This window comes from Liolophura sinensis, chromosome 8 (assembly GCF_032854445.1).
Source record: "Liolophura sinensis isolate JHLJ2023 chromosome 8, CUHK_Ljap_v2, whole genome shotgun sequence".
NCBI classification, from domain to species: domain Eukaryota; kingdom Metazoa; phylum Mollusca; class Polyplacophora; order Chitonida; family Chitonidae; genus Liolophura; species Liolophura sinensis.
This window is the reverse complement of record NC_088302.1, coordinates 27,524,414-27,536,903: the sequence shown is the minus strand read 5'-3', so window position 1 is coordinate 27,536,903 and position 12,490 is coordinate 27,524,414. Positions and strand designations below refer to the sequence as shown.

The 12,490-nt window shown below is 41.2% G+C and overlaps 1 protein-coding gene across 1 annotated transcript in view; it reads left to right on the top strand.

The window, feature by feature from the left end:
* Positions 1-12,490, top strand: part of LOC135473374 (uncharacterized) — a 59,861-nt gene that overhangs the window by 27,085 nt on the left and 20,286 nt on the right. The gene's annotated exons all lie outside the window — the stretch shown is intronic.

Sequence of the window (12,490 nt, the reverse complement as noted above, 5' to 3'; positions counted from 1 at the left end):
GAACCTTGGCGTTTTTTCTACACAATCTTCAGTGTGTTAACAATTTTCTTTCATAATTTCATGAAAACAGACTCTTCTTTAATGGGCTGCTAAAAACTAAACACTTGAAAAACATGGAATTGAACCCTACTGGTGCGGGGTAGAATGGATGTGGAATATATATAGATAGACATGGAATGTGATGGGTAGAGTGGATGTGGAATGTGTGGGAAAGAAAACATATGGAATGTGCGAGGTAGAATAGATGTTGAATGTACGGGTTAGAACAGATTTGGATTGTGTAGGGAAGAATACCTGTGGAATGTGCGGGGCAAAATTGATGTAGAATGTGCTGGAAGAATAGATGTGAAATGTGCGGATTAGAATAAATGTGGAATGTGCGGGGTAGAATAGATGTGGAGTGTGCTGAGAGAATAGATATGGGTTGTGCGGGGTAGAATAGATGTGGATTGTGCGGGGTAGAATAGATGTGGAATGTGCTGAGAGAATAGATGTGGAATGTGCTGGGAGAATAGATGTGGATTGTGCTGAGAGAATATATGTGAAATGTGCTGGGATAATAGATATGGATTGTGCTGGGAAGAATAGATGTGGAATGTGCGGGGTAGAATAGATGTGAAATGTGCTGGGAAGAATAGATGTGGAATGTGCTGAGAGAATAGATGTGGAATGTGCTGGGAGAATAGATGTGGATTGTGCTGAGAGAATATATGTGAAATGTGCTGGGATAATAGATATGGATTGTGCTGGGTAGAATAGATGTGGATTGTGCGGGGTAGAATAGATGTGGAATGTGCTGAGAGAATAGATGTGGAATGTGCTGAGAGAATATATGTGAAATGTGCTGGGATAATAGATATGGATTGTGCTGGGAAGAATAGATGTGGAATGTGCTGGGAGAATAGATGTGGATTGTGCTGAGAGAATATATGTGAAATGTGCTGAGAGAATAGATATGGGTTGTGCGGGGTAGAATAGATGTGGATTGTGCGGGGTAGAATAGATGTGGAATGTGCTGAGAGAATAGATGTGGAATGTGCTGAGAGAATATATGTGAAATGTGCTGGGATAATAGATATGGATTGTGCTGGGAAGAATAGATGTGGAATATGCGTGGTAGAATAGATGTTGATTGTGCCGGGTAGAATAGATGTGGATTGTGCGGGGTAGAATAGATGTGGATTGTGCGGGGTAGAATAGATGTGGAATGTGCTGAGAGAATAGATGTGGAATGTGCTGGGAGAATAGATGTGGATTGTGCGGGGGAAAGTACATGTGGAATATGGGGTGCAAAATAGATGTGGATTGTGCGGCGAAGAATACAGGTGGAATAAGACACCATAAACCTCGATATTATACGACTATAGTCTATTTATTTTAGCCAGTCCCCTATATTCAGCTCTCTGTAAAACCAGTCATCCCTCATAACATAGGCTGAGGGCGACACCAGTTACTTAAAGGAGAAGAAAATTTAAATATCAATCAAATACCACTGAAAAGAGTATGCTTTTCCTCGCAGGTACATATCATAAAAAATTCTAATATGTACCTCAAGTTGATAAATTATAAATAGTCTGCGCCAACATCCGCTGTGGGTGACTCCATTTTGCCTAAGAACTAGTCCTGAAGTCTTCTGTGTTAGGAGGAGAATTGCCGTCGGAAACCGCCTAAGTGCAGTTCGTACATTTCCGGTAGAACTCTTCTTCCCAGAAGGTAGCAAACAGTACAGTTCGTTTTCCGCCTAACGATCGAAAAACCGGAATGATGGACGTAGGTTCCGAGTTTACACGAACAAGCCGGCAGTTTTAACGACTCTCATTGGCTGAGTGGCGACACACCCCCAGCATAAATTACAGGGTGTTAAAGATGGAGTACGCGACTCAGCGATTTATGGAAGCTTGGCCGTTTTTAGGCTTTACGTGCATGGCGAGGAAATATCGCAAAATTATGCAGCAGGCACCACCAGATGGAAAAAAATGTGTTCTTTTCAGTCTATGATGTCTTCTTTTTTTAAGTTTTCTTCCCCTTTAAACTGCAATCAACTTAACTGTAAACCCTGTTACAGACTTTGCCATATTTATTTTATCACTTGTGGTATATTATCTCATGGCGGTATGGATTTAGAGAGGGATGTTAGGAAATTAAAGCCATGTAGTCTATTCACAGAGACAGCAGTGTAGGCTGTGTTACTGCTTGTTGGTGCAGCCATTGCAAAACAAATTATTCTCCACGTTCGTTCTCCAGCATGCAACTTTTGAATAATTATGACGCCACCCAAAACAGTGAGTTCTTGGTTCATTTTGAATTAGAAAAATTATTCTAACTGAATTTTCTTCGTAATGACATATACGTTCAACACGTCAATTTATAGAGACTGGTTTGCTGCGTGTAACTGACTGAAGGCAATTTCAGGAGCGAATGTGACTGGTTTTACAGACAGCTAAATGTAGGCGACTGGCTAAAACAAAGAGACTATAGTCCTATTGGGGAAGTCCTGATATTAGCATTTCGAAGAGGTCAAAATTGCACATCCTTTTCACTTGCACTTCTTTCTTGGACTAGTGATATTGAAGAGTCTTAGGAAGGGGAAAAATACACATCTCTTGCTTGTGTTCGATAAACTCTTTTAGAATGCAACATGATCTACTGTGAGGACTTTGTCGATACTGTACAAAAAACTACCTCCATCCATACACTCAATAGCACTACCTCAATCCATACACTCGTTACCACTACCTCAATCCATACACTCGATATCATGAACGTCATCCATACACTGAATATCACAACCTCCTCCATACACTTGATATTACTACCTCCATCCATACACTCAATATCTGTACCTCCATCCATACGTTCACTATCACCACCTCCATCCATACACTATCACTACCCCACTCCATACACTCAGTATCATTACCTCCATCCACACTCAGTATCACTACCTCCATCCGTACTTTCAATATCACTACCTCCCTCCATACACTAAATATCATTACCTCTATCAAAACACTCACTGACACTACCTCCATCGAAGCGCCCTATAACACTGCCTCCATCGATGCACTGGATATCACCACATCTATCCATACACTCAATATCACCACCTCCATACTTACAGACCTCTTCGGTGGCAGTTAGAGCGTCTGGCTAGAAGTCAGGAGGCCCGATCAAACCCCGGTCGGGCCATATCAAAGATCTTAAAAATGGTTCTTGCTGCTGCCTCCCTTGGCGCTCAGCAGTGAGAGCTTAGAGCAAGGAAACATGACTGATTGGCCCGGTGTCAGCATAACCTCCATCCATACACACATAATCACTACCTCCATCCATACACTCAATATCACTGTCTCGATCCACACACTCAATGTCTCTTCCTCCATCCAAACACTAAATATCACTATCTTCATCCATACACTAAATATCACTACCTCCATCCATACAGTCAATATTACTACCTCCATCCATACACTTAATATCACTATCTACCTCCAAACATTCAATGTCACTACCGCCCTCCATACACTCAATATCACCACCTCCATCAAGAACACCTAGTAACACTACCTCCATCCACACAGTCAATGTCACTATCTCCATGCATGCGCTCAATATTATTATATACACCCATACAGCCAATGTCACTACCTCCATCCACACAGTCAATATCACTACCTCCTTCCATACACACATAATCACTGCCTCCATCCGTACACTAAATATCACTACCTCCATCCATACACTCAGTATTACTACCTACCTACATACACTCCATATCACTACCTCCATCAAAACACCTAGTAACACTACCTCCATCCATACAGTCAATATCATCACTTATATCTAAACACTCACTATCACCACTTCCATCTGTACACTCAATATTATTACCTCCATCTAAACACTCAGTATCACAACCTCCATCCATACACTCAATATCATTACACACATCCGTACAACCAATGCCACCACCTCTATCCACACTCAGTATCACTCCCACAGAGCCTTGTTGTCACCACATACATCAGCCAAATTTTGTCATCTCCTTGAGTGAGATTCTTGTTGTCGCTAAATACATCAGGCACACATTGTCATTTCTTTGAGTCTTATTGTCACAACATACAACAGACACATAATGTTATCGCCTTGAGTCAGAGTCTTGGTGTCACTACATACAGCAGATACACATTGTCATCTCCTTGTGTCAGAGATTCGTTGTCACTACATACAGCAGACACACATTGTCATCTCCTTGTGTCAGAGATTCGTTGTCACTACATACAGCAGACACACATTGTCATCGCCTTGTGTCAGAGCCTCATTGTCACTACATACAGCAGACACACAGTGTCACCTCCTTGTGCCTGAGATTCGTTGTCACTACATACAGCAGACACACAATGTCACGTCCTTGTGTCAGAGCCTCGTTGTCACTACATAAAGCAGATACACATTGTCATCACCTTGTGTCAGAGCTTTGTTGTTAACACATACAGCTGACACACATTGTCATCTTGTGTCAGAACCTCGTTGTCACTACATACAGCAGACACACAGTGTCACCTCCTTGTGTCAGAGATTCGTTGTCACTACATACAGCAGACACACAATGTCACGTCCTTGTGTCAGAGCCTCGTTGTCACTACATAAAGCAGATACACATTGTCATCACCTTGTGTCAGAGCTTTGTTGTTAACACATACAGCTGACACACATTGTCATCTTGTGTCAGAACCTCGTTGTCACTACATACAGCAGACACACAGTGTCACCTCCTTGTGTCAGAGATTCGTTGTCACTACATACAGCAGACACACATTGTCATCACCTTGTGTCAGAGCCTTGTTGTTAACACATACAGCTGACACACATTGTCATCATCTTGCGTCATAGACTTCTTGTGACTACAAACATTGTCGTCTCCATGAGTCAGAGTCTTGGTGTCATTACATACAGCTGACACACATTGTCATCTCTTTTTGTCAGAGACTTATTGTCAACACATTTAGCAGACACACATTGTCTTCTTCTTGTATCAGACGTTTGTTTTCATCACATGCTATAGACACACATTGTCATCTTCTTAAGTGAGACCCCTGTTGTCACCACATACACCAGGCACACATTGTCATCTCCTTGTGTCAGAGATTTTTTACCACATTTAGTACACACACGGTGTGTTGGAGTCTTGTTGTCACTACATAAAACTTACACATATTGTCATATCCTTGTGTCAGAGATTTGTCTCTACATACAGCAGACACATGTCGTCTTCTTGTGCCAGAGTCTTGTTCTCACCACATACAGACGGACGTTGTCATCTCCTTAAATCAAACTCTTGTTGTCACTACATTCAGCAAACACACATCGTCATCTCCTGTACCAGAGTCTTGTTCTCATTACATACACCAGGCACACCATGTTTTCTGCTTAAGTCAGAGCCTTGATATTACCACATACAGCGGACACACATTGTCATCTCCTAAAGTCAGACCCCTGTTGTCACCACATACAGCAGAATTGTCACCTCCTAGTGCCAAATACTTGTTGTCACCACACACAGCAGACACATTGTCGTCTGGTTAAGTCAGAGCCTTATTTTCACTAAATACAGACATTGTCATCTCCTTGTGACAGGGTCGTGCTCTTATAACATAAAGTGGACACACAGTGTCATATTCTAAAGTTTGAGGGTTGTTATCTCTACAAACAGCGGACACACATTGTCATCTTCTTAAGTCAGACCCCTGTTGTCACTACATACAGTGGACACTCTCATCCCCTTGTGTCAGACACTTGTTGTCAACAAATAGATGACACACATTGTCGTGTCCCTGTGTTGGAGACTTCTTGTCACTATATACATCAGACACGCATTGTCATCTTCTTAAGCAAGATCCCTGTTGTCACTACATACAGCTGACACAAACTGTTATCTCCTTCTGTCAGGGAATTGTTGTCATCACATACAGCAGACACACATTGTCATCTCCTTAAGTCACACCCCTAACTCTTTTAAGCGTGACACGATTGGACTAATGAAGGAGATGTGACTGATTAAACCCGCTTTGTTGTCACGATATACAGCAGAGGGACATTATTATCTCCTTAATTCAGACTGTTGTGTCAGAGACTTCTTGTCACTACATACAGCAGACACACACTGTCATCTTCTTGTGTCAGAGACTTCTTGTCACTACATACAGCAGACACACACTGTCATCTTCTTGTGTCAAAGACTTCTTGTCACTACATACAGCAGACACTCATTGTCATCTTCTTGTGTCAAAGACTTCTTGTCACTACATACAGCAGACACACACTGTCATCTTCTTGTGTCAAAGACTTCTTGTCACTACATACAGCAGACACACACTGTCATCTTCTTGTGTCAGAGACTTCTTGTCACTACATACAGCAGACACACACTGTCATCTTCTTGTGTCAAAGACTTCTTGTCACTACATACAGCAGACACACACTGTCATCTTCTTGTGTCAAAGACTTCTTGTCACTACATACAGCAGACACACACTGTCATCTTCTTGTGTCAGAGACTTCTTGTCACTACATACAGCAGACACACACTGTCATCTTCTTGTGTCAGAGACTTCTTGTCACTACATACAGCAGACACACACTGTCATCTTCTTGTGTCAAAGACTTCTTGTCACTACATAGAGCAGACATACACTGTCATCTTCTTGTGTCAAAGACTTCTTGTCACTACATACAGCAGACACTTATTGTCATTTCCTTATGTCGGGCCCGTATTGTCACTACATACAGCTGACACACATTGTAATCTCCTTAAGCCACACCCATGTCTCTTTTAAGCGTGGTACGATTGGATTAATGAAGGTGATGTGAATCATTAAACTCGAAGCAAGAATACGAAATGCTTAACCTGCATTGGTCACCAATATTTTGACTTTAATTGTAATCATGGTGAGTACCGGATGGAACACTATTCATGGGCAGGAAAACACGGTGACCACAATTATTATCGCTAATTATAATCTCCACTTCAAGTTAGAAATTAAATGTCACCAACTGGCATTAGTTGGCGTTTAAGCCAACTGTAACAGTCCTAAGAAAGGCGACATATCGGTCACACAGTGACAAATTTTACCTAGAACAATACCCATTCATCGACGTATATCTACTCCGGCTACTCTACTCAGGTGGACTACTATAGATAAATACAGCATCTATCCCCAGACAAACAAACGTCGTTAAAATGACACACTGCCTACCCGCCACCCACGTATGTAGTTTTCCATCCCGTTCTCGGACTATTTTGAATATATATTCTGTTTAAGTGGAGGATACGCCAGGGATTCGTTTTAATACATTTGCCTTGGGAATCGCTTTATTAGGAAGGGCACACAGAGTCAAAGGCTTTGCGTGTTACTTGTCAGAGGCTCTAGGTTTCATCGCTACTCTCCACTTGGACACTGAAATTGCCTTTTATTCCCGACCGGGAGCCGTGTTTAGATGATGTAGAGTGAGGGCGGCCTATTGTGCTATGTCAAGTGTGTTGGCTAATGAGTGAATAGTAATGCTGAGATAGCCCAGAAATCAATCGGGCCGATCATCACTCACGCTGGGCTATCGATCACTGGTAATAGCTCAAGTGGATATATGTGACGTCGGGCTTTGCTTGAAGGCAATAGCGTCTCTGTAACCGCCAAATGTAGCCGCAAAATGCTAAGTGACTGGCTGTTAATTCGTGCTGGTTTGCTCGATAATCTTTGCAGCGTTTCAATGAACCGATCGGTTTTGCCCATTCATAAAATATTTCCTCAGAAATTCATGTATTTAAGGTTTGATTGTTACATGCACATTCTCGTTTGTGGCGGATAAAAATAGCTCGAAGTGCCGATATTTTTAGTCGCAGGAGACACTTTTCCCGGTTGGAACACGATAGCTGAGGAAGCGGCAAATCTACGCCGTCATTGGACGAGCTTTTGCGACTAGTCAGTTCCAGACCTACTGGCCTATGAAAGGGGTACAAGTAAAAGATTAAATCTCTCTGTTCACCTTTGCGATGGTGTCTCCAATCATTAAAGACATTCCACTTTACTCGGTCTTGCTTTGCTGCATCGTTCTGACAGTTACGATGGGAAGACGTTATTCCCAAGTTCGGTGCTATGACGGTACAAGAAATAAAGTCTTTTAGTAAATTAGTGGAGACAATTCAGGTTAACGCGCTTGGCTGCTTAAAGTACTTGATTATGACGATCTTAGCTAAACCTGCGAAACTTTCAGGATCGTATTATGCTTAGACGATTGAGCTGAAAGGCGAGGCGTCTTCTGACCGGGCAGACCGGACATGCGTGGGAGGATGAGCTTCGGTTGTCATGACCTGTTGCCAAGGTACCCGCAACCTATACCCTTAAAACAGCAGCCTGCAGCCGCATTAGACCACCTTAAGCTATCGCTGTATATTTCAGATTCTCAAGTATCCACAAAAGGTGAAATAATTCTTGTACCTCACACGGCCTATATGAATCTTGAGTTCAGATCACACTATTATAGGGATATAAATTCATATTTTATTTATTTGACTGGTATTTTTCGCCGTACTCAAGAATATTTGACTTATACGACGGCGGCCAGCATTATGGTGGGTGGAAACCGGCAGAGCCCGAGGGAAACCCACGACAATCCGTAGGTTCCAGACAGACCTTCCCACGTACGGCCGGAGAGGAAGCCAGCATGAGCTGGACTTGAACTCACAGCGACCGCACTGGTGAGAGACTCCTGGGTCATTTCGCTGCCCTAGCGCGCTAACCAACTAGGCACCTATAAATTCATATCCCCGGAATCAGAGGGGGTACGGCTAAATTCAACAAGTAGGTCTAGTAAGTAGGTTTGAATGGGGTCCTAACTGGTTAAGAAGACGTGGAGTAGTAATGATTGGGCGACAGGAAAAGACGTGAATCTTTTGACTTACCATCAATGTACATGTACTTCAAAGCAATTAATTAAAGTAATTAAAGCACGTTTCAGTGAATTCCCAACAATTTCCAATAATCCTGTTCTTAAAAAGTATCAGCGTGTCTAAATTTTCCTAGAAAAAAAACGCACGAAAATTTAGACACGCTGATACTTTTTTATTTGTGTACATTATTTGACATTTAACCCCCAGACTTAGCATACTAGGTTTGATATAAAACATTTGTTTAATATGAATGGAGTGGAAAGATTGTTATTGCATTTTGCTCCAGTGTATAACGACCAGTAAGTTTGGCACACTGTTTCAGGAAAAATTCAACATCAAGGCTTAGTACACGTTTCATGCATTTATTTATCAGTATTACAAAAATTTTATTTTACTGTAATGTCTACGCTTATTGTGAAGAGCATACTGGACATTTGTAGCCACATTTATGATCAGTCGGTTTTTATGCAGAATAATTTCGTAGTTTGGCCAGTGTAGCGATATAGGATACGCTAGGTTAATTCCACATCAATAGCAGTTAACTTAGTTATAGCGACCATAAATGTGTCCGCCTGTGGATATAGCTGGTTGACTGGACATCTGCAAGCTAACATCGCCCACAGTACAGTGGACTGTTCTGTTGAGCTTTTCGGATATAGTGTTTGCGGCAACTATGCATGTGGAAGAAATTAGTGGTTAAGCTACAAGGCTCCATCCTCTTTCGTTTAAAAAAGTCAGGCAATGAAACAGTTGAAAAATTTCGACACGGTGGATCACAGATTTTATAGATGTGGAGGAGTAGCAGTGATCCATCCCGAGAAGGCCATATCCATAAAATGTCACAGAAAAACTCATTGGGCTTTTCGTAAAGAGACCGTCAACAGCAGTTAACTTTTACCGATGAAACTTTCCACTTTTTTCCACAATTACCGTCAGTTTAATGTGTGAGAATGTTTGATGTTTAATGAGCATCCGCTGTCTGCCGGTTAAACCAGCAAACCTTGGCAACTTACTGACAAACTTCCCACGGGTGACCTACAGACTCGTGCGCCATATTGGAAATTGAAGACAATAAACCTTCAACGACCGTAAACGGCCCCAAGGGCGTTGAGGACTGCTCAGTGTCAATAAAACTCCATGAACAATGAGGCTGGAACCATCCTCCCATAGGCCTGGTTGTCTTGGTAGTGATTGGCATTTTACTGCTCAGCCACACCGTATGCGCGCATTCTTGAAGAGAACATGCGCTTATAGCGACATTTATAAATCTAGTTTATGAGATCAACATTTCCATGAAATAAATCTAAAGAATATCCGTGCCATTTTGTTTGTCTTTTATACACTGAAATGAAATGCTAAAACACTAATTGTGAAAGTTTGTTTCTGAGTGTGGTGTGGAACAGCAGTACCACACAGTTGTGGAAGTTACCTGTGGGAGCAGCAGTATCTAAAACTATGATGTGGAGGAGTAATACCGCCCCTTTGTTTATATGAGATAATTGCTTTGGGAAATGTTCCTTCATTTATATAAATACTAACTTATTTATTGAAATCTTTGATAGTTTACCATTTGTGGTAGGCAGCGTCTGGTCATTAAGGGAGTATTTGGAGGACAAGGGCACACGGAAGGGATATAGGGGAGACTGAGAGCCTATAGGTAGGCGCACATTTCACGTCCCCCAAAAAATGACGGATCATTTCTCCAGCCATCTTATTAAGAAGGCTATCATGTCTAGCGGAAGGCCGAAGAACTGTAAACAAAAGTGCGCTGTCTACCAGAATTCAGCTTCAGCCTTAGGCTCATAAATGCCCCCCACAAAGTAAATTAATTTGAAGCAACTCTAATACAAGTGTCACCTGGTCATATCGCTGAGCGAGCGCCTGCAGACTGTGTAGAGTCCAGTAGCGCATTGACATTCGTACGGTTATCCTGGGGGCGACGCGTTATTAGAAAGCCTTTATATGCACTCTATGGCGGTTTCTTCTTGAGGATAAAATTCCCCTTCCAGCGTAAGCAGCATAATGGATCTCACAAAGAGAGCAAAATACATGGCCTGTATATAAATATATATATTATACATTCTACTTCAGATAGTAATAGACTTTATTTATCTGGGTGTGCCTTCCCTCGATGCAAAATGCATACCACTTCAGACATTGATCAACTTGATAAAATCATATATATGTGTTATTATAACAGAATTATCCTTATCTGACATCTTTAAGGTATAAAATGTTAACTTCAGTTGAGTGTTTTCCGCTTCTGGTTTTGTGTTCTTGAGCGACCACTGTTGTCAAGTATACACTGACCATTTTGCGTATATAATCATGATTTTACACTGCCGCACTCAGTATCAGTGGTGAGAAAGAAAGTTGGAAACTGCAGTTGGAATACAAGGATGTAGAAATTTGAGACGGTTTCCTTGTTTTTGTCTTATATCTGTTCTCTACATCAGAAAATTCAACTGTTTACCTGTATGTATATATATTATACATTAGGTATAAATGTAGAAGGTGGAGGTGGAGAAATGATAATATAAAAAACAAATCAGTCTTTACAGCTTTCTACATGTTTGTATTATACATTATTCCAAATACGTTGAGTTAATGCACTTGTCAACTATATTCAAGTAATTTACGCATTTTTGAAAGACAAAACGCAAATACAAGACGTATTTTTTTCATGCGTTTTTCCAGACTAAAAATGATACTGACATACCCAAAGAAATAGCGCACTAACCTCTATTGACCTGTTTTAAGTAGGTGTGACAATGTTTAGCATCACATGGTGCTATGACATGTATAGAAACAATCAGTAGATGGTCTCAAATTAGGACGGAATCAGGCAAAGAGAAGTAGTCAGCTGTTTTCAGTAATAATAGAAAGATAGAAGGAATGTTCTAGACGAACTTGCCTCCACCAAACCACCCCCAAGTACGTTTCACAAGAAGTCTAAAGGCTACGCTTAGACAACTAACACAGTTAGCCGACCCTTTCGTCTAGCCAGTTTCACAAAGATACTGTTTGGCTATCGACTAAAACTTTTTGTCCTAAATTTTGAAAGACAGCCCAAAAATCACCTCTGAAGGTGGCCAAGGTGAATATAATTCAGTTTTAAGGGTGAAGTCAGTCCCGTTTGTGGAAGTTTATTTACTGATTGTGGAAAGATAGGATTACGTCAGCTTCTGCCAGCGAATAAAATTCATTTTAAAACCCACAAACAACCAAAAAGCACCCGTTGTTGTTGTTTCGCTTCGACTGTCTGCTGTGACATTTATCGCCCTTCAGTTGCAAACTTTTTCAAAAATGAATAGGCAATTGTCATATTTTGTGACATTTATACATAGTAAATTAATTTATTTGCATTTTGAAGCCAATTTAACAATGATCATCATGGACTAAAGCTTTAGACAGTTTTACGTTTGTAAAACGTTCTAGTAACTTTTTTCGTCGCCTACTTCCGTACCAACTTACAAACCTGTGCTCTTTCCAATAAAAACCTGGTTTCAGCTTGAATTAACACAAGGTCCTGTGTTGAAGGAATTG